The sequence below is a fragment of the Prionailurus bengalensis genome, chromosome E4 (genome assembly GCF_016509475.1).
Source record: "Prionailurus bengalensis isolate Pbe53 chromosome E4, Fcat_Pben_1.1_paternal_pri, whole genome shotgun sequence".
Taxonomy (NCBI): Eukaryota; Metazoa; Chordata; class Mammalia; order Carnivora; family Felidae; genus Prionailurus; species Prionailurus bengalensis.
Genome location: NC_057360.1, coordinates 60,517,257 through 60,540,445, shown reverse-complemented (window position 1 = coordinate 60,540,445; position 23,189 = coordinate 60,517,257). Strand labels below are relative to the sequence as shown.

Genomic DNA, 23,189 nt, shown 5'->3' with positions numbered 1-23,189 from the left:
AGTGTTTCATCCACAAATAGTTGGGTATATAACTCTTAAAACAAAATACATACGTATTTTAAAGATAACAATATGTTATCTTTATCTTAAAGTTATCTTGTTACCCTAAAGTTAACAACGTTAACATATTGTTAATTAACATAAAATGTTAATGTTAACTACTTCATCCCATCTAATACCCAGTGTCCCAGCTTTCAAATTTTCATCAGTTTTATGACAATTGCATCACTTTCTTACATATGGTTTAAATCAAGATCCAAATAAGTTGTATACATCGCAATTAGTGGAAATGCTTCTTACATTTCTTTTAATCTGTACGTTCTCTTGATCTGTTGCCCCCGCCAACCCAGTAATTTATTTGTTGAAGAATTGAGTGGTTCGTCCTGTAGGGCTTCGCATAGACTACATTTTGCCAATTGCACCTCCATGGTATACTTTAACATGTTCACCCGTCCTCTATGCCTCCCATGATTATGTTGTTGGATATCTAGGTCTAATTTTTTTTTTTTTGCAAGACTAATTCAGAGGTGATATTGTGTTCTAACATCAGGCAGCACAGAATGTCTTGTTCTCACTGGTTTTGGTAGTATTTGCAGTCATTGATTATCAATGCCTAGATCCATTAGTCACTAGGGATTAGAAAACGGTAAATTCTGTTTCTATCACTCTTCTGTCATTTGTTTTAAGCTGGGTTACATCTATATGAGAAATTTCCCTTTATCTATTAGTTGGATACCCAGTGGTACAGTTCATATAGGAAAGGAAGGACAAGGTATTAATTTTATTCCTGTCATTCCTTTTCCTTTTATTTACTACTTTTCAAAACAGTGAGTGGTTCACAAAATTTCTCCAGTGGTCAAGTTTTCTCTAAAACAGCTCTATGGAAATACAATTGCTATACAATAAACTTCACTATTTAAAGTGGCAATTTTATAAGTGTTGAAATTAATACACACTTGTGAAAACACTAGTGCGGTCAGTGTAATAAACACATCCATCATCCCCCAAATTTCCTTGTGCTCCTTAGTAATCCCTTACTCCCACCTCTGCCTCCCCAGACAACCACTGATCTGCTTTCTGTCATTAAAAGTTATCTAGCATTTTCTAGAACTTTATAGATACCTACAGTATCTTCTCATACAGTATTTTAATCATATATATGATGTATGTTCATAGTCATACAGTATATTCTTTCTCTTTTTGTAGGGGGAGGTGAGGGGAAGGGGGTCTGTCTTCTTTCACTCAGCATAATTATTTTGAGATTCATCTATATGACCCCATGTGTCTATGGTTCATTACTCTCTATTTCTGTGTAGTATTCCATTCTATGGATCTGTGGCCTTATGGTTTTCTTCCAAGGAAAAAAATGTTAGCTATTATTTCTTTAAATATTTTTTCTGTTCCCTGCTCTTTCAGAGACTCCAAATGCCTATTTATTAGGCTGTTTGAAGATGTTCCACATCTCTTTTCTTCTTCCTCCTCTCTTTTTCTTTTTAATCTTTTTTTTTTCTGCCAGTGTTTTAATTTTGGTAGTTTCTATTGCTGTCTTCAAGTTCATTGTTCTTTTATTCTGCATTGTCTAATCTACCATGAACCCCATCTAGGGTATTTTACATCTCACATTCTAGGTTTTACGTAACGTGCTTACATTTTTCTCAAGGTTTTTAGACATCTGCAATGTGGTTACAATTGCATTGCTTCTACAACTACATTTTTAATGTCCTTGCCCACTAATTCTATTTGTGCCATTATGGGTCGACTTCAACTGGTTGATTTTTCTCCACATTGTGGGTCGTATTTTCCTGCTTCTTTGCATGCCTGGTAATTTTTCATTGCATATCAGGCATGAATCTTACCTTGTTGGATATTGGATATTTTTGTATTCCTATAACTATCCTTGAGCATTTTGGGGGGATTCTGTTTCATTTGTTTAGACACAGTTTGCTCCTTTCAGCTTTTGCATTTAAGCTGTTTTCCTTCATCTGTAATGTGATTACTCAGTACAACAGCCTAGGGTTTTTTGTGTGAGGTTAATTTTCCCCACTACTGAGGCAAACCCCTTTGAGCGCTCTGCCCAATGCCCTGTAAATTATGAGGTTTCTCACCCTGCCTTGTGGGAACAGACATAATTCCCAGCCCTGCGTGAGTACCAGGGATCATTCCCTCTAATCTTTTTGAGGACTTCTTTCTCCAACCTTGAGCAGCTTACCACGCGCAATTGCTGATTAGTGCAGGGTAAGGACTCAAGGGGATGTTCAGCTCGAGTATTCGATATTCAGCAGGCATAAAACATGTTGGGGTAGAAGTCATAAATCAAGAGTTCCATATCGGATATGTAATGCTAAAGGCGTGTGATAGACCTTCAGGTGGAGATACTGGATGAAACCGGAGGTGTGAGTTTGGTGCTCAGAGGAGTTATCTGGGCTGAGGAGGTACATTTGAGAACCAAGATAATTAAAAAAATGTTATTTCAAGGGGCACCTGAGTGGCTCAGTGGGTTAAGTGTCCAACTTCGGCTCAGGTCATGATCTCACAGCTCATGACTTCAAGCCCCGCGTCAGGCTCTGGGCTGACAGCTCAGAGCCCGGAGCCTGCTTCGGATTCTGTGTCTCCCTCTGTCTGTGCCCCACCCCCCCAATCACACTCTGTGTCTCTCTCTTTCAAAAATAAATAAACATTAAAAAAATTTTTTAATGTTATTTTGGGGCACCTGGGTGGCTCAATCAATTAAGAGTCCAACTTCGGCTCAGGTCATGATCTCGCAGTTTGGGAGGTTGAGCTTCGCATCGGGCTCTATGCTGACAGCTTGGAGCCTGGAACCTGCTTCAGATTCAGTGTCTCCCTCTCTCTCTGCCCCTCCCACACTCGTGCTCTCTCTCTCTCAAAATAAATAAATAAATATTAAAAATTTGAAAAAATGTTATTTCAACCATGGAAAAGTGTGAGATTACCTTGGAAGAGAATGAAGAGACTGGAGCTTAGCACAGAGCCCTGTGGAAGTCCTCGCATTTTCTGAGTGAAGTAGGAAGTCCCAAAATAGGGACTGAGAAAGGCAGGAACCCAAGAGAGGAAGGTGTCATGAATGTCACCAGAGAAGGAGAATGATGCTGACTGTGTCAAATGCTTCCGGGAGTTTGTGTAAGATGAGGACCAAGGGAGAGTCCATTGTATTTGGTAACAGGGACATCACTGATGGTCTTGACAAGAGTAGTTTTGGTAGAGCATGAGGGCAGAAGCCATGTTATGATGGTTTGAAAAATGTAGAGTTGAGGAAAAGGTAACAGCACATTAATACAACTCTTCCAAGAAAAATAAAGAACCCTAAAGAGGACTGCAGGGATCAGTGAGGCCCCTGGCTCAGAGATGTGAAGCCTCTTCCTACACTTTCTCATGAGGATCTCTTTCACCTGAAGCAAAATCTCTTAATCCAGCCCCTTGTACTTTTAGTCAGTAGAGTCCTCAAACATTCTGTTCTTATGTGGTCCATCAGTCTTTGTTTTTGCTGAGTAAATAGCTATTTTGATGGAATGTTGTAATCCAGAACCATTGGGGCTGCAAACCAGACGCCATTTGCAAGCAGTATCTCTGCAAAACCAACAAACAAAACCCAACTGGTCTCCCTGTCTCCGGTCTTGATCCATGGAATCCATTCCCCCTCCTGTAGTCAGAGGCCTACTCACAACCCCGCTCAATGCCTTTCAAGATGTCTGCACCAACAGAATAGGCTCAAGCACATTATCAGGCTGTGCAAGATCCTCCATGTCATGGGCCTTTTCTCCAGACTCAGTTCACGCAACAACTCCCCGCCCGTCACTTTTCACAGCCCATGGCTTGCATTTCCCTGTATACCCCAGGCTGTTCCATTCTCGGGGGCCCCTGCCTCCTGTGTTCACCTACCCACTCTCTTACCTGCCCAACTCTTACTTAACTTTCAAGACTCATCTCAGATATCACCTTCTCCAAAAAACATTTTCACCTCTAATCTTTCAGAGAATCCCAAGTTTACATCTATCTCCACGCACCATATTGTATTGATTTGTTTTAAAGATGGAGCCTATTTTCTTCATTAGGCTATGTAAGTTCCCCAAGAGTAAGAACTATGTCCTGTTTTACCCTGTACTTCTAGCTTTCAGCTCAGGGGTGCATAGAACAGAGCAGAAGATTAACAAATTCAGTTCAGTGGAAAGTAGGAAGACCAGGACAAAGATTTCAGTGTGAAAAAGAGGTTAGAGTAAGTAACCTAGGATAAGACCTTCAATAAGATGAGGGCCTGGACATCCTCCCCCCGTTCTAGTCCCTGAGGCAGTAGCTCAAAGGAACAGTTTTCGTAATACAAGCTAAGACAAGACCAGTAAGCTGGAGCCAGTTAACTTTGAACTCCAAAGACTAGGCAAAATAATTGCAATTTGAAAGCAGTCTGGCTACCCAGGTTTGAAGTCATAAACACAGAAAAGAAATGATTGTTTAATAACAAAACAAGATCTGGGAAAAGTCAAATGACATTAAGTTATTCTAACAAAATAGAGTGAATGTTCCGGTTTTGCAACCACAGTTTGAGATGGCCAGCTTAGTTTGGGAGCCTAGTGCTTTCCCTTGTTCAGTTTTTCCTCTTAACTATTACCATGTCAAGCTACAAAGTCATCATAAGGATATGGCTAAGAGTCTGGATTCCAGAGCCAAATTTCCTGAGTTCATATACTGGCTTTGCTTCTTACTGACTGTGTGACTGCAGGTGAATTACTTTGTACCTCCATTTCCTCATCTGGAAATTGATGATACGAATAACATGTACCCCATAGCATTTTTGTGAGGATTAAATGGGGTTTCATAAGTGTAAGTCACTTAGAACTGTGTCTACCATGCTAAATATGATAGAAGTGGGTTTTTTTTTACTTTAAAAATTAATGTCTAAAATACTAGACCTCCTAGTGTCAATAGGCAATGATTGTGTAAAGTATCATCAGGTCGTCAAGTGTATCTCTCAAAGCCAAGGAGCAAATGAAGACTGGGCTCAAGAAAAGATTGGGTCAGCAGCAGATACAGAGTCCCCATGGGTCTCCAAGTTGATAAGGCTTTGACCTAGCAGGAGATGGTTTGTATTCTGCTTGCCCACTAACGATGATGGAAGATAGTGATTCCCTGCACAGAATAACCATAAAACGTCTATGGCCTGGATTAAGCCCTTAGGTTGAAAGACCATAATCAAGGCAATTTCTGAGAGCTCCATTAATAAGCTTTTCTAGAAGCTGCCAAAGTCCAGCTACAGTAATTATCCAGTTAGTTTGCTGAATCAGCTAATATAAGCTTCCCCAGTCCTGCTGCTAATTAGGCTTCAGCCTCTCATCTCATTAATAAGCTTCCAGTTCATTTGCATGTGAGGAAAAAATGGTGGGTATGGGGGAGTTTAACAGAAACCCAAATCACTTTCAACATGTGTCTTTTTTATTAAAATATTTAACCTTTTATTCTGACTCAGAAACATCTGTTGGCATTACACTCTATGAAAAGACGTGATGAATTCAGCATTTGCAGGCTGTTCCACGGCACTTTCTCCTCACACCTGGCCCGCTCCTGAGCAAGTAGCAGAAAGAAAAGACAAATGAATACGATTAACTCAGTGTTAGAAATTTGCAGTTGGAAGAGACTATCTGTTTCAATTCCTTCCTTTTACAAAAAATTAGGAAACCAAGCCCCAAGAGGTGGACTGGCTTGTTCAGAGACCCACAGGGCTGACCCAGGCAGCATTACTCACAATTAGGTGTCAAACTTGCAAAATATCTGAGGTTACTAGCTGATAAACAGCAGTTGCCTGTCACCCGATACGGGGCTAACTTCTCTCCACTCGCATCTGTCTGCCAGGAAGAAGAATATAATTATTGTCCCTTCAATCCATTTCCAAAAAAGGAAGATTTCATCTCCTTTATTAAGCTTGTGTGGTAGGCAGAATTTGGCCCCCGTGGCCTTTGATCTCTAATGTCATGCCCGTCATGCCAATATAATTATTGTCCCTTCAATCCATTTCCAAAAAAGGAGATTTCATCTCCTTTATTAAGCTTGTGTGATAGGCAGAATTTGGCCCCCATGGCCTTTGATCTCTAATGTTATGCCCATGCTTATATTATAAGGTAAAAATCAGATAAATGCAGCAGAAGGGGAAGGAGGAGATTCCAAGCACGAGGAAAATTTGATGCACCATCATTGGCTTGAAGATGAAGGTGGTCATGTGTCAGGGAAATAGAAGCCACAGTCCTCCAACTGCAAGGAACTCAACTCTGCCAACAACCTGAAGTGAGTTTGAAAGAAGAGTCTGCCCTCGTTGCCCCTAGAGAAGAGCCCGGGGTTCCTGAATCATGGCTTCAGCCTTGGGAGGCCCTGAGCGGAGGGCCCAGTGAAGCTATTCTGTGCCAAGACTTCTGACCCACTGTCAGATACTAAATGCATGCTGTTTTAAGCCACTACGCTTGTTAACTTGTTACAGCAGCAATAGAAAACTAATACAGCTTGAATCCCTCTATGTTGCTACACCTCCATGGCCCCTACCTTAGTCTAAGGCCCCACCGGCTCTCTCCTGAACCAGTCCTTCTTTCCACATCCTTCTGCCTCAACTTCTAGGAGGTCTTTACCGCAGCCCAAATCATTTCTTTGTATAGAAACCCAACAACGTGATTCCTGCCTAGCCCCCCCCCCCCCCGCCACACACACAGTCACCCTCTCCAAGACTTCTTAAAAGGTACACCTTCCCAGTGGCTTTTAGATGAACAACACGATACCCTTTGTGCAGTCTACGAGGGCCTGTGCAGACTGGCCCCACTTGTCATCCCAGCTTCACCTTGAACACTCTTCCCTTTGCTCTCTGTGGCACTCTCACGGACCTTTTTCTCCATCATGCTCCCTCCAAGTCACGGGGCCTTACCGGTGCTTTGCTCTCTGCTCAGACTCCCCTGTCCCTCTTCCCTTGACTTGGCTAATGTCCATTCAGTCTGTTGCTCTTAACTGAAATATTGCTTCTTTGGGACAGACTAAATCTGCTTGCCCTCTCAGATACGTTCATGGCCCTGTATGTTTTCCTTGAGAGCATTTTTCAGAGTTTGTGACTGTACCTTTGATTCTGCCATTATTCGATCATCTGTACTTCAAGCCAGAAAGTATGCCTCCTAGTGTATCACAGAGTTTTTTCTGACTGAGGTGATACATTTAAAACATTCATCACAAGCCTTGAAGATAGTAAGCACTCAATAAATACTATCACATATCCACGACATATAACATTATTATACGCAATTATTAGGATCCCCAACCAGGACCACAGAGGAGGAGCCCCCAAATCCCACCTGGTGGAAAGAATCTGGGAAGAAAGACTCTGTGGAGGGATTCAGCCAGGTGAAAGAATAGAAGGAGAGGAGGAAGCATACCAGGAAGTAGAGGTAACATGAGCAAAAATATGGAAATGAAACCAACATGATGAATGTGGAGAAGTCTGCTGCTGGCATTAGTATTTACACAAATCCCATAATAGACGTGCTTTGTCAAAGCAGGTGTCCCAATGTCTGCCTGGTGTATAATTTGGCATGTGTGCATGCCCAGCCAATGAACTGAATATTGCCACACAGAGTTCCTGGTAACCCTTCTTCCAGCTTGGCATCATCTGCAAGTGTACCAGAGGGACCCATGGAAAGCTAGCATGGAAATATGGAGGCACCGTGAATGACAGGGTCTTCAACTCTTCAACCGATCAACAAATATTTACTGAGCTCAGCTCTGGACCAGGCTCTCCAGAGAATGCAAAATAAGTCTAAGACTTGATTCTTGCTATCAGGACCATAATGAATGTAATTAAAGGGGCAGTATAAATGCATATAAAAAAAACCAGAAAAGTTCAAGTTAGTATATGTGACAGATGCTGGTTGTCTATCCAACAATCATTGCCCTCTTCCTTCGTGCCAATGGACCCCCAGGTTTGTCCTGACACAGATTATTCCCTGGGAATGTAGGTCCCTTCTCCATGTTCGGGGAAGGAACTATATTTGGTCTACGCGAATCATAGACATTCCATTTCTCATTGCCGGTGACTGGTCTTGGATTAGGCGTATGAACCTCTTCTGGATAGTGAGACATAAAGGAAAGTCTCTCGGGGTACAAGGGTTTTCTTTTCTGTACCTTTTTGTTTCTGTGCGAGATGCCAGCATGTGTGACTGTGGCATTTGGAGCCATTTGGTCACCATCAGGAAGAAGCCTAACGTGCGAAAAGCAGCACACTGAGGATAGTAGGGAGGAGAGACGGAGTGAACCTGGGTTCTTGATGATGTGTCGACTCTGCAATAAACCTGGTATGATCCACCATCGCGTTGTGATGTGAGATAATTACACTTCTTCATTGCCAAAGCTATTGTTGACCTGTATTCTGTTCCTTGGAGCCAAACACATTCTAACAAGCACAGCATACATGAGAGACGCGTTACAAAGAGTGCAGAATGTGCAGTCATAGGAGTAATGGCGGGTTCAAATTCCCGCCCCATCACTTAGCTCTGTGGGTCCTCAGAACCGGTGTTAGGGGAAAGGCAATGTGTTGGGGGTACACAAAGATGAAGAAGCTACTCCTAAAGATTCTACTGCTCAATGGGCAAAGTCAGGCACATCTTTTAAAACGCTATGTGGGTTGCAAGGCTCAATGGAATGTGCAACTGGAAAAGAAGAGCTGATATTCAACAAGGATGTACCAGTGTGACCAAATGGTATGTTGATGGCCAGTGTCATTTCTGATGGGTCAATGCCTATGATGCATCAGCTTTTCAGTGTTTTGAATATTGGAGCCATGAAAGAACCACATTCTGGAAGCACGATAGGACAAAAGTGGAACATGTGCACTGCATTTTGAATGACGAGGAGGACTGACAGACCAGAGGAGCAAACCCATGTCAGCTGCGAGGTAGCGAAACCAAGGCAGTGAGGTGCTAAAGCGCATGTTATGTTCGGTCTGGTAGCTACTCGTTAACCGACGGGGTCTGACGTGTGAACATTCAATTTAGAGAGCACGCACATTGGAGGACACTCAAGTTTGCAAAAGATGTCATTTATTTGAAAAATGTCAATAAAAGGATCTTTGAAACATGTTGTACTCAAAAAGTGGTATGTTTGTTTACAGATAAGGACGTAATTGTCAGAGAGTTAAGGGAGTCGAGATACAGAAAACAAACCAACATGTCATAGTCCTTAAAGAACAATCGGGATCAAATAACAGGTTTCTGGAACTCTAATGGCCATCAGTGGTAAAGCAAAATTCAGCTCACATGTATTTTTTAAGAGTGTTTTCACAATGTAAAATAATACTTTAGATTTATAGCAGGATTACAAAATAGACTACAGAGAGCCCTCATATGTTCTTCACCCCGCTCCCCCTAACGTTAACATCTTAAACAAATATTTATAAAATCTACGAAACTAACCTTCGTGCAATACTATTAACTAAAACGTGGAGTTTTTCAGATTTCAAAAGTTTCTCCACTAAGGTCCTTTTTCTTTTTCCCCTTCCAGGATCCTCTCCAGGACCCCACGCTATATTCGATGATGTGTCAAAATATATACACCTCTCTATACACGCTACATATACATCTCCTCCAAACTGTGCAGTTACTTAGTTTTTCCTTCCCTTTCACGACTTTGACAGCCTTGAAGGTCACTGGTTAGCTATTTTATGGACTATCCCTCACCTGGATTTGTCTGATGTTTCCTCATAATTAGATGGAAGTTAGGCACTATTGGCAGGATGCCACGGAGGTGAGGCGCCCTCTCAGTGCATCGTATCAGGGGGTATTGGATGGCAATGTGTGTTACTAGTGATGTTAACCTCCATCATTTTACTAAGGTGACATGTGTCAGGATTCTCTCCAGGAGTAGAATTTTCCTCTTCGTTCCCTTTGCCCAGCTGAAATAAAGGAGTGTTCACGAACGTCCTAGGGCCAGAGCATGTATTGCCCTTCTCCTCAAAGATTAAAGCTTTTTGCTCTACATGGGAAATAAAAGAGAATGATCTAGGTGAATTTCTCCCTCCTCCCTGTGACAGCTTTTCCTCTTCCCTGTGTCTGCAGCACGACAGACCCTTCTTTGGGCTCTCTGATCTTTTCTGTTAGTGCCAGGAGAAGGAGGACGCAAGAGAGGGCCAACCAAACCACTCTTCCCCACTAGGGGGAGTCACAGCGTCCCACCGGCCCCCGGGGCCAGCACACCACCTTCACCAGTTCGTCAGCTGGTGCAGGGAAGGAACTCTTCTTTCCAGTGTCCCGATGGGTCCACCCCAAGTGGACATGTTTCTGCATTTCTTCTCTCCCTACAGGCACTGTCTCTCCTTAGATTTAGGGCCGGTTGGTTTCTCTGTGATCTGAGCTCTCCGATGACTCCAAAAACGATCATGAAACAATCATGATAGAAGCCTGAAATCTTCATGCATGCATGCATTGTGCAAAGTAGAGGTCGTTGGGTGCGATCGACATCCAGTGTCCTTCTTGAGTTTGTGGAACCAGAGAGTGAAAGAAAATCCTAGGTATCTGCATGCATCCATGTGTTATTTACCACTTTTCCTGTTCCCCGGGGGGCTTTGTGAGCTTTGGAGGAGCAATAGGGGCTTCTCTGCCATCTGCACACATGGAAGAAATGTGGAAGGATGAAATCAAAGGAAACTGGCCTTGGCGTCCCGGGATCTGGGCCCTAATTCTGACACACAGAACGTTGTGGCCGTGAAGCTTTGAATAAATGGCCGAACTCCTCAGGGCCTCGGATTTTTTCCATCTGTAAAATGGTGATGAGAAAACATAACGAGCGCGCCGGCCTGGGAGGACTGAATGAGAACACGTTCAAGGACAAATATTTCTCTAGACCAGAAGTCAGCAACATTTTTTTCTGCAAAAGGCTAGATTTTAGATATTTTTGGCTTTGAGACCGTAGAGCCTGTCACAACAATTCAACTCTGACGTTGTTGCGCAAAAGCAGCCACAGAGAACGTGTAAGTGAACGGGCATGGCTGTGTCCCAGCTTTATTCACAAAAACAGGTGTCAGGCTGGAAGTGGCTACAGGCATCGCTGATCCCAGTCCTGGACCAAACTTGCCTGGACACATTGAAGGTACAAATGACTTGGTTATTCCCTACTTAAGATTCCCTCCTCCCCACGCCCTCTGCCATTTGCTAGAATCAGGTCTCTAGTCTGGCCTGTCCTCCTATTTGAAGGTGAGGAAAAAGACTATTTTGGAGATTTCACAAACAGTTTTAGTTATCTGTGCTCTGTGTGGTCACTGGGTCACAAAGGTTGAGAAAGTGCCATGGCTTCCGTCCAGAGAAGTCCCACCCCACTGTCCTGTTGGTTCGGCACCCACTAATGATGCCCAGGCCTCCTGTTGTGTATCCGCCCTGCCTGCAGGATGGTTATTAGTCGAGGCTCCTGAGCCAGACTCCAGGGTTCAAGTCCTACCTGTGCACGTGCTAGCCGTGTGAACTTTCTAGAACTGATTCCTCTCTTAGTTCCGTTTCTTTCTCTACAGAATGGGAATAAGAAGTCCCCACCTTGCAGATACATGTGAAGATACATGCAGAGTATTTAGAACTATGCCCGACACATAGTAATTGCTCGAGAAATATAATATTATTCCCTTGGGTAGCACTGTCCTTGTCAGACCCTACGTCAGAAGCGATGGGATTCTGAAGTTCTTAGGCAACTCACCTGGAAAGAGGGCAATAGCTTTCCTTTTTCTTATCCTTCTCACCTGGAATCAGAAACCTGGCTTGGGGTTCACATGTGTACCCAGGTGCCCAGACAGACTGTATCCTGTCACAGAACTGTCTCCATGAAGGGACTCCTGAGGTCCCACAAGGGGGTGTGTGGCTCCTGCCATTTCTAACACACACATGGCTTGGGCTCCTTCTCCTCTCGGAGCGGAGCTCCCAACCCCTCAGCCAGGAGACTCCTTCCCTTAAAGTTCCACTGCATGTGGACCTCGGATTCTGTGGGAGCATTTTCAAGCTTTTAACTCTTATCATGTACCTGGGATGTGATTGTTTGTGTCCATCTGGCAGGGTTGCCACACATGGGCTTGGTGACGATGCCAGTGACTGCTTAACACATACCTGAAGGCTTCCAGCTGTACCATAACCTAGTGCAGACGGGGGAGTGAGGGGCCTAAGAGTGAGGACAGAGAGAAACTACTCTGGGTTGAACGGCTGCATTTATCTACGTGTCCTTGGCCATGATTTCTTTGATTCCAAGTTCTCTCACCTTGTGAGGACCGAGTATGTCACCAGCCCAGCCCATCACCGCTGCCGGATGGACCTCCACCAGAAGTGACAGGAAGGCACACAAGAGTGGACGGACGCTCATCAGCCAAGTGACCATGGGAGTCAGGGGAGGGAGAGCCATGTGACAGGAGGCAGAGCTACAAGACCAAGGGGGACAATGTGGGGCCTCTGGGTCTTCCCCGGAGCAGGAGAAGGAGTCAGTGGCATCCTGGATGCAGGTTGGGTGGCTGTGGAAAGCCTCTGTTTCGTGGCTGGTACACGGACTTGCTGATTTTCAAAGCGAAGTGGCCAGGCTGTACTGGGAGAGGTATTCAGGCTCAGGTAACTATCAGGAGCCAGAACGTGCTTCCTACTCAGAGCATTGCAGAGCTGTGCTGTCTGGCTCTGGAGCAGACTGCGAAGGCCAAGTCCAGTTGGCTTGACTCAAGAGCCAGCCCGATGGACGATCTCCCTAGTTTGCATTGTGTGTGTGTGTGTGTGTGTGCGTGCAAGCGTGTTTACGTGCATGAATGTATGTGTATGTGTGCACGTGGCTATCTGCCTAGGTGTACATGTGCACTAATAGGCATCAGTACACGTATTCCCGTGCTTACCACGTACGCACGAGCCCACGTAAGTACCTTGACACTTAGAAGGGCGAGTTAAATGAACAGACGCTTGTGAGCCTGGCAGCTTTCCTTTTGTGCTGATGGGTCAGGGCCATTGTTTGGTACAATTAACCTGGGGCTCGGAGACTTGCAGATGGATCCTACAGGGTCCTATGGCTTGGATGCCTTCCAGCCTGTGGTGTGCGATGGGGTCGTGTTTCAAACCCTCATTCACACTAGACTGCCAACTTTCCTGATACCTTGTGCTCTGGAGGACACAGGCAGAGTGGAAGTATCAGACTGGAAAATTGCCCAGTGATCTGTTACAAACATATTGTCAACTGCTGGAGCCTCCAGTGCCTGTCCCTGCAGTGATGGGTGAATGCCATTCCCTTTGGCTCTTTGGAAGCCATGTCTACTCTGATTCATACTGCTGTGGAAAACATATCATGCCTTGAGTTGGAGGCATTCAAAGGCACGAGCGTGTTGGCTGAGCTTGAGGGAGAGTGTGGGGGAGGGCGAGGAGGGGATGTGCAGGCAACTAGGGTGTAGGAGGGGGGTGTGTCCCTCTCTGCCTCTACTGCGACCTCTGTCCTATACTTGTCCTAAAGCCCAGCATGTCTGGGTACCATATCCCATCTGCTCTTTATTATCTAGCAGGTGGGGGGGGGGCCTAAAGTCCCCAATTTCAACATCAGCCACTTCAGGTTTACAAACAAAGTTGCTGTAAACCTGGCATTCAAAAACTGGGCACAATAGGCAGCTGAATTCCTGATATGATTTGAGGGTCCAAAAGGTCTCCTTGTCTATAATGATGCACCTTCTTCCTCTAGTATAAAGCCCCTTATGTCCTCCAGTAATTCAGTTCTCATCCTAAGGAGATACATGAATTTTTATTTAATTTAGAGTTTATTATTATCTGGCAAGATCACAGAAGAGAATTAACATATTGGCAGCCCTTCATTTCGTTAATGACACTATCACCACTCTTGGCCCCTTAGAGGAGATTTGAGAGAATGGGGTGGGGTGGGGGGGGATGCATGAGTAAATTTGGATGAAAGGAATTAGAACTCAGAGCACTGGATAGGGTGTGTGTGTTGGGGGTGTGTGTGACTGTGTGTGTTGCCCATTATGAAAAACAGCTGAGCTGGAAGACAGAAAGCACAACTTTGCCCCCAAGAGCTTGTAGATGCTGAATGAGACCAAACATATATGTAATACAAGTTGGGCGATGGACCCTGAAAGGCAAAATATATTGATATAGGATCCAGTGATCCTGTTGAGTAGTGAGTATGGAAGAGAGGGATAAGGTTAGGTGGGGAAGCCTCCCGGGGCTGACTTTGGAACTGGGTTCAATCAGCAGGACCATAAGGTCAGGGAGCAGGCAGAAAGTGCACTACACTTGAACAAGTCAGGGGTTAGGGGCACCGACCGCCCAACGCAGTCTAAAATCCACATATAATTGTTTACTCCCCCCAAACTTAACTCCTAATAGCCTCCTGTTGACCAGAAGCCTTACTGATAACATCAACAGTTGAGTAACACATATTTCTTACGTTATATGTATTATATATATTGTGATCTTACAACAAAGTAAGTAGAGGAAAGGAAATATGAAGAAAATCGTAAGGAAGAGAAAATACATTTACAATGCTATACTGTGTTTATCGAAAAAAAATCCACTTATTTGTGGATGCGCGTGGTTCTAATGTAAGGGTTAAATTGTACTGTAAAGCTAACGCTTAGCTTGAAAAATGACAACTTTGTTCTGACACTGAAGGTCAAAAGATAACAGCCTTGCTTTTACTCTTGTAAATCATACTTCATACTCTTGTGAATCAGGCTTTACCAATGAAGGAAACAAAACCTCAAAAAAAGCGTCAGAGACAAGGTCAAGGAGATCCACTGGTTGCAACTGAGCGGCAGAAAGTCTAAAATAATCACCTCATTCGATAACTGTTTCTGACTCATCTGACAACTATTTCTAACTCATCTAGAAACTGTTTCTCTGTTCTGTTCCCAGATAATGATAAAACGATGTGGTCGGCTTTAAAAACTCTGTACCCCGGCTGTTCAGGGCCACACTCTTTTCAAGAGTGTTGGTCCCGATCGGTCAGCCTTGCCTAAATTTTTCTAGACTTAGTTTGCTATACCCTAAGATTATAAAAATACTTACTAACCAGCATTTTCTCGCTTCTGTAGTCTTGCTTGCTTAACACATTCCTCCCCTTCCCCTTTCCTCCTTCCCCTCCCCCCCCCCCCCCCCCCCCCCCCCCCCCCCCCCGCCACAAGTAACAGATAAAGCCTTCCCGCCAAAGGACAGACAAAAGACGCCCAATCAGAGAACAACAAATGTCCTTACTTTAAAATCAACTAATCAGGCCCCTCATAATCTGAAACCTCCCCTGTGCTATTTGTCTCTGTCTATAAAAACGCTGTACCAACCCTGATCGTGGCCTCTTGCGTCACCGGCGACGAGTGCGCAGAGGACCAGGTTCGAACCTGCAATAAACGACCCTTGCCGCTTGGCTTTGACTTACGACTCTGGTGGTCTTTTGTGGGAGGTTTCGGGACTTCGGGCATTACACTAACCCAAGTTCTCCAAGGGGCAACTGTACTTTGAAAAGGTCCAGTGTCAGATATTTGGGATGGTAGGTGTTGATGAGAGGAAGAAATGAAGGCTGCCGGCCGCCTGTTCCCACTGGCCCAGAAAAGTGATGAGCGTAAAGTAAACAAATCATTGAAACGGACACAAATCAATTAGATGGTGACAAATAAAAATTTTAATAGCCGGGGACGAGGTGTTATTAAAAATGACTCGTCTGAGCCTGGCGCCTTTAGATTTACATTTAAATGGAATTAACACGGAATGGCGCTTACTGTTCTCATTCTGCCAGCGGATGGTGTTCGTTAGAGCGCTTTGGAGGTGCCAGGAAGCATTATCTTTAGAAAATATTCCATCCCTATTTTCATCCATTTGTAGTTTCACTCCCTTCATTACGTTGCATTCGGAGAGAGAGCGTGGTGGCTCCCTGGTGCAGTCACTCCCCGTGGCTCATTTCCCCCAGCTGAAATCGTCCAGCGCCCAAGACAAGGTAGCCATCACCCCCCCCAACCGGTCCTCCAGGCGCACCGCGCCCTTGTCCTTCTTTCCTTCGCTATTTGTTACTCGGGGGATTTGATACCGAAAACTTGGTTGTAGATTGCCTGAGACTTTGGGGCAAGTGGCCGCTTCAGCTGTAGTGAAATAAAGCCGGCTCCTTAAATCTGCCCTGTGGTTTCCTACCTCCCCGACAGAATTGTTTGCAAAGACTGAACAACTAGTGAAATTTTCTGAGCAATTATTATGCTCCACGTGTTTCATAGGCACGACTGTATTTTATCAAAAAAGGAAAAAAGCGATTGTTCCAGGGTTTTGTTGTCTAATGTGTGATAGTCCACTCCCAGATACCGGGGGCCTTACGCAGTCATTGGATTGTTTCTTACAAGTTCTGGGAGTTGATAGAGCTCACTTGAGAGCCTTCTGCCGGCTTTGCTTAAGGGGCTGTGGTGTGGTGCTCTCAGATGCAATTGGGGATCGAGTCGCCTAGGCTCCTCTGGGACCATGGGATTGTCGGGCTGCTCTCCCCACGTGGTCTCAGGGCCTCACCTCTCCCTGTGGCGTCCCTAAAAGGACAGACTTCTTGCATGACCACTGGGAGCCAGAATCTGCCAGGCTTTTTAATGCCCAGAACATCACTGTCAGTTTCCTTTTATTTATTCAGTCAGGTCACGGGTGGGCAGAAGGTGAATGTGGGAGGGGGTCACACAGGGCATGAATACCAGGAGGCGTGGCTTATTGGGGGCCGGTTTTGGAGACCGGCTGCCACGTTTTCCATTTCACTTATGAGAACCCCGAGGTTCTGGTGGCTAAGTAACCTTCTCAAAGTCACAGAGCTAGTAAGGAGAACCCAGGCATCTTGACTTTCGGGTTGTATATTTCCATCCACGTTGTATTGACTTTTAAGAGTCGTGAAGAATTCTTAAAATAGTGTTTGGCCTGTAGATCATACTTATGGAATCGAATTTTATTTCCTTTCCTCTCTTTCCCACATTGTTTTCTAAGAATTGTGCTGTATCAGTTACTCAAATACTTATCAGGGATCTATTGTGTGACGAGCACTGTGCTATGGACATGGGGATAATGCCGCACACAAAGTAGACCCGTTAGCCATCATGGTGGGGGGTTTTGATATCTGTGTCATTAGCAAAAGGAGCTTGAGAAAACCTCTTTCAAGTGAGGTCAGGCATTGGGCGGGGGGGGTGGGGTGGGAATTGGGATTTGGCCATGGGCCTGATGGTGACCTCGTGTTAGGCAGTAGCAGGTTGTGGGGAGGGAATCAGGATGGGAGAAACACTGCCTGCCTTCTTGGTACCTGCACCTGGTGGCTGCCACCCAGGCCTCCACTGTGTTATCTAAGCCTGACTTGCAGATCGGGGCACGCTAATTAGTATTACAAAGACCCCGGGTAAAGGAGGCATGTAGCAAACGATTTCCATTTTAGAACCTTTTTTTCATGTTTATTTTTGAGAAACTAGAGAGACAGAGCTTGAGTGGGGGAGGGGCAGAGAGAGAGGAAGACACAGAATCCGAAGCAGGCTCCAGGCTCCGAGCTGTCAGCACAGAGCCCGATGCGGGGCTCGAACCCACAAACCACGAGATCATGATCAGAGCAGAAGTCAGACACATAACTGACCGACCCACCCAGGCGCCCCTGATTTCCATTTTTTTTTAATGTAACATTCACTTTATGTGTGTTATACAAATAGTACCTGTTCATTGGAGAAAAAGTAGGAAAACAGATAGAAAGAAAGAAAGAAAGAAGAAAGAAAGAAAGAAAGAAAGAGGAAGGAAGGGGAAAGAAAGAAAGAAAGAAAGAAAGAAAGAAAGAAAGAAAAAAAGGGAGGAAGGAAGGGGAAAGAAATAAAGGAAGAAAAAGAAAGGAAAGAAAGAAAGAAAGAAAGAAAGAAAGAAAGAAAGAAAAGAAAGAAAGAAAGAAAGAGAAAAAATTCCCAGTATCTACTAACCCTAGGTAGTAACTATTGACATTTTGCCATTTGATGCTCATTTTTCATAATCTGTAGAGAAGTCGAATCACTATCTTGTACATCCAAAATTAATGTTACATGTTGTGTCAACTGTGCTCAAGTAAAAACTTTCTTGAAAAAAATCACATTTTTATTGAGTATGCTCTGTGTTGAGAACATGTCAAATGCACATATTTGGAACTAGCCTTTGTATTTTATTCAGCAATGGGTCACGGACACCTTCTTATGCCAATAAATATGCCATCGCTTATACTTGTTCATTGTATGCCAACGTGTGGTTATTGTGTCATATATTAACCAGTTACTGTTGCACATCTGACTTCCCTGCAGTTAGCATTCTTTAAAAAAAAAAAATTTTTTTTACTGTGTATCTGTTTTTGAGAGAGACAGACAGATTATGAGCAGGGGGAGGGTCAGAGAGAGAGGGAGACACAGAATCCGAAGCAGGCTCCAGGCTCCGAGCTGTCAGCACAGAGCCTGATGTGGGGCTCGAACCCATGAACCATGAGATCATCACCTGAGCTGAAGTCCAACATTTCACTGACTGAGCCACCCAGGCGTCCCTATAGTTAGCATTCTTATAGCTAAATGGTGTGCATATTCTTAAACATTTCCTTAGTATACATTTCTCAAGGTGAAAATGCTGGACCAAAATATGTGCACATTTTTTGACATACTTTATTTTTTTCAAATTAGGAGAGATTATACCAATCAAATGGCCCAGCATCGAGTGTGTATACCCATGACCCTACTCCCTGACTAAAACCAGTTGTTATTTGGCTTTAATGAAAAAAAAAAATCACTGCTATTTTGATAAGTGAAACGTGGTATCTTGTGTTATTTTAGTTTGCAGTTATTTGGTTCATGTTGAGGTCTAATGCTTTTATACCTGTACCGATTAATTCATTGGATCCTTTCTTTATCAATTGTCTGTGTCTGTCCTCAATCTGTCTGGCTTCTATGAATGTACAGCTTTGTCCCCTGTCTCAGCCCCAATCCCGAGCCCCACTTTTGTGGCCAGATGGCTCTTGGTTCTTGTTTTTGAGTCTTTCTTCTAGGACCTGCCTACATTCCACTTCCTGTTGGACTGTTCCTCTGACTTACCTTCCCAGGGACTGCGCTTCTGCCCCTCATCCCAGTCTGCGGATTCAGTTCCTGCCACTTTCTTTCAAACCTCCCTGGTGCTGACAGTTCCTGCCAAGACCCATAACATCGTCTGCCTTCCGGTGCATCCTGCCTGTCAAGACCTGTCAATACCCCCCATCTCCAACCTATTCCTGTGGGTGGACCTCTGTAAAGCCGGCCTGTTGAAGGTCATGCCAGCCTCTTGCAAGACTCCCTCGCACCCCCGCCAGGCAGATTCCATCCCTCCCCTTCTTGTGTGCCACCAACATCTGCTTGCTCCGGTGGCCGAGACGGCCACCAGGCATGGCCTTCTGCTCTCCCCAACTGGGAATACACTGTCCCTTCACATCTGAACTGAGGAGGAGACAAAAGCTAGAAAAAAACCGGCTGACCCCAACCGGCATCGCAAATAGGCTAAGGTACCACCAAGGCGCCACTGACCCCTGAGTCCAGCTTTCTGCCCACATGGTTGCTGAACCTGACCTCTGGATTTCAGGAGGCTCGTGAAGCCCTTACGAGCTCATGGATAAATGTGTGTTCATTTGCATGCACGTTGTCCGTGGGAGCTCTTTGTAAGATTCTCAAGGAGCTAGTGATCCACGAAACGTTTACGAAACCGGGACCCCAAGGATTTCACTGAGTAGCTAAGAACAAGTCACTGCTGTCACCACCTTCCCTGTTACACTCTTGATAATCAGACCAGTGGGCACCATGCAGGATATATAACATAGAATCCTGCAGGAGAATCGTTGCCGATGAAAAATGTCCTTAAATTTGTTTTTTTTTTTTAGGTTACCTGACCAGGTTTAGGTTCCTTGACAGAGGCCCCTGTCTCAGGTTCTAGGAAGACCCCAAGTCTGTGAGCCTGACATCACCAGCAATCACACGATAATCAGTGAGCATCCTGAGATAAGAGAATGGGCCACTCATCACTCTCTCTGCCCTGGTGCCAGCGGCATTCTTGGGCCGGTGTTGGGGGGGCTTCTAGAGGCAATGCTTGCGAAGAGAGACAGAGAGCAGCCGCGTGTCTGATCTGGGTGGCCACGTCGGCACTCTCATGGGGAGACCTAGAAACCACGGGTGCCGGTGCGACAGAGGAGGAGGGTGTTTGGAAAAGGGCAGAGTCAGGGCACACAGGATGGGAGCATAGCTGGGGTGGCTTAAATCCCACTGGCTGAACTCTCCCGCGGCACGTGTATCTCTTAAGCTGATCCTCATGGATCTGAGTGAGAAAAGCTGTGTCTGGGGCCTAGCTCTGCACCCACAGACTGTGTGACGTCAGAAAAATCCCTTTCGCTTTTCAAGGAGAGGCTTTTTGAAAATTTTTTAATGTTTATTTACTTTTGAGAGAGGGACAGAGAGCATGAGCAGGGGAGGGGCAGAGAGAGAGGGAGACACAGGACCCGAAGCAGACTCCAGGCCGCGAGCTGTCAGCACAGAGCCCGACGCGGGGCTCGAACGCACACAACGCGAGATCATGACCCGAGCTGAAGTTGGACGCTCAGCCGACCGAGCCCCCCAGGTTCTCCTAGACAAAGACTTTAAAACAACTGTCTTAAATGGGCACAGAGAACTAGCCAGCCGCTCAGAATAGCTGAGTGGGGTACCATTCCACTCCTCCACTTCTAAGTTTTCAGGGGCACCTCCTGCTCTGGTGGGTGGGGGATGCCTACCCCCCAGTCCAACACTGCCTGAGACTGGGTGGGTGGATCTGTAGAAAGCTGGGGTTTCAGTATTAACAAGCCCACTAGCTTGAAGCTGCATGCCACCTTCAATTGTAGCCACTTAGGAGATAAAGGTAATCTGTTCATCTCCCTTCCACCGGACTCATTTGTCTTATTTCTAAATTGGCTGAGAACTCAGGCAGGGGAGAGCGGTTCTGTTCACTGGGTCCCTCAACCCCCAGCAGAAGAACAGGGTTGGACAAAAGATGAGGCCAGATGAAGGAACATGCCTGGAATGCCAGACTTCTTGAGGCCGATAGCTCTTAATCTTGCTGGGGCTCACAAAGGTATTTGAGGGTCTGATAACAGTTGTGAAAATTCTTCCCGGTTAAAGGTTAATCATCAAAATGATCTAGTTGTCTTTTAAAGATTTATTTATTTTAGAGAGAGAGAGAGAGAGAGAGAGAGATCACAAGTGGAAGAGGGACAGAGAGAGAGAGAGAGAGAGAGAGAGAATCCCGAGCAGGTTCTGGACTATCAGCACGGAGCCCGATGTGGGGCTCCAACCCACAAAGCATGAGATCGTGACCTGCGCTGAAGTCAGATGCCTAACCAACTGACCCACCCAGGCACCCTCTTATTTTTTTTTTAAGCCTCTTTATTTTCAAAGAGAGAACAAGCAGTGGAGGAACAGAGAAGAGAGGTAGAGAGAAAGAGAATCTCAAACAGGCTTCACATTGCCAGCACAGACCCTGATGCAGGGCTCACACTCACGAACCATGAGATCATGACCCGAGCTAAAACCAAAAGTCAGGAGCTTAACCGACTGAGCCACCCAGGTGCCCCTGGCATTTTTTTTTTTCTAATACAGATCCCCTAATCCCATCCAAGATATCCTGCTGCAGATTCTTCAATGGTGAAATCCAAGTTTTTGGTATGGGTAAAATCTCCTGCAAATAATACTGATGTTCAATCAGAATTATGTTCTATTTCAGGGTGTTCAGAGATCCCCTGAAGCCTATCCAGGGGGCTGTCTCTCCCAGTACTAAGAACCCTAAGTTCAGGCAACAGGAGAGATTGTACTCTGGACCAGAAAGAGCCACAGTGCACATCAGTGATGTGGTCTTGACACTGATGTTGGCACTTCGCATCAGCAGTATGCAAGTGGAGTCCCGGAAGACTTACGGGACTAAAGGAGGAATTTTGTTTGTGGAATCCATGGCCTCCTTGTGGATTTCCAGGCCTCCAGGACCCTGATGGAAAGAGGCTAACGACCCCTGCACTGGAGAACATCGGGAGACACCAGGATTCTGCTGTTTGCGATTTGTGTCTGCTTCTCGTCAGCATCGTCTCTGAGATGTGGTCCTCACGTCCGGACGATGAATTAAGCACACGTGGGGGATGCTTCCTCCTCAGTATTCCTTCCGCCTTTGCATTCATTAAAAACAAAAATGACCCTACCAAACAGCAGCTGCTCCTCCTTGCTCAACCTAAAGCATATAATGCCAGCAGTTTTGGAAACGGCAACAGGCTGGTCTGCGTAGAAATCTCCAGAGCATTGTAGGCTAATACGTTAAAATTAAAGAGAAACAGAAGCCATCACTACAAATTGCAACATTATTGTTCAAGCCAAGATCGTCCTAATTATAAACTAGCATTTTTATAGATGTCACAGGGGCTGTTTTAGTGCCGCTTTGCTGATGCTAAAAAGATAGTGTGGAAATGTGATCAGGGACTCTCATACTACTGCCTAACTGGAGGGAAAAAAAAAGTTAATTAGGCTCTTTTTGGCATATTAGTGAAGACAGGCTTATTAGACACATTTACAAGCTAATGATATGCCTATACTCTGCTCTCACAAAAATGCATTTCAATAAACTGATTTACAGTTCAGCCATTTTCCTCTCTTTAACCAGTACAATCACAATTACATTACCCACATTTAATCGGCATGGAATCTGAGCGTTTCCGGGGACTGTTCTATGGAATGGGGGTCCCCACTCATCCTGCCTCCCCCAACCTGTCTTGGACCGGTCGCTTCCCACCCTGTTTGTCCTTCACCCCCTAGGTTGAAGAGCCTTGACTTGACTAAAGACCTTGGGGTCACAGTGGTGGATTTCAGAGCTATCACTAAGGAAAAGGGGGTGTATGTCGGCAGAGGGGCAGGTGGGAGGCAGTCGCCGGTGGCCTGGGTAGCCAGGGCCCCGCTCCTTCCCAGGCTTCCTGGGGAGTGAAGCAAGCGCTGGAGGAAAGGGACATTTCCCTCTCCAGCTCAGAAATCAAGGACATTGCCAGTGGGCCTAATTCATGCTTGTCTGTGCAGGATAACCCTGTTCTCCACCGAGGCCAACCTTGCACACTACCTTTCATGATCCTTCTAACAAACACAGACATGGGAGCCTGTTATCACTGGAGACCTGGCTCTCTCACAGGAGGCTACTAAC

At 45.3% G+C, this 23,189-nt stretch overlaps 1 long non-coding RNA gene across 1 annotated transcript in view; it reads left to right on the top strand.

The window, feature by feature from the left end:
- The window catches only part of LOC122476021, a 45,729-nt gene extending 23,091 nt beyond the window's left edge, over window positions 1-22,638 (top strand). Inside the window, exon 3 of the long non-coding RNA XR_006295366.1 lies at window positions 21,741-22,638. This is a non-coding gene — a long non-coding RNA (uncharacterized LOC122476021). The remainder of the gene's footprint in view (window positions 1-21,740) is intronic.
- Window positions 22,639-23,189: the final 551 nt, after the last annotated feature.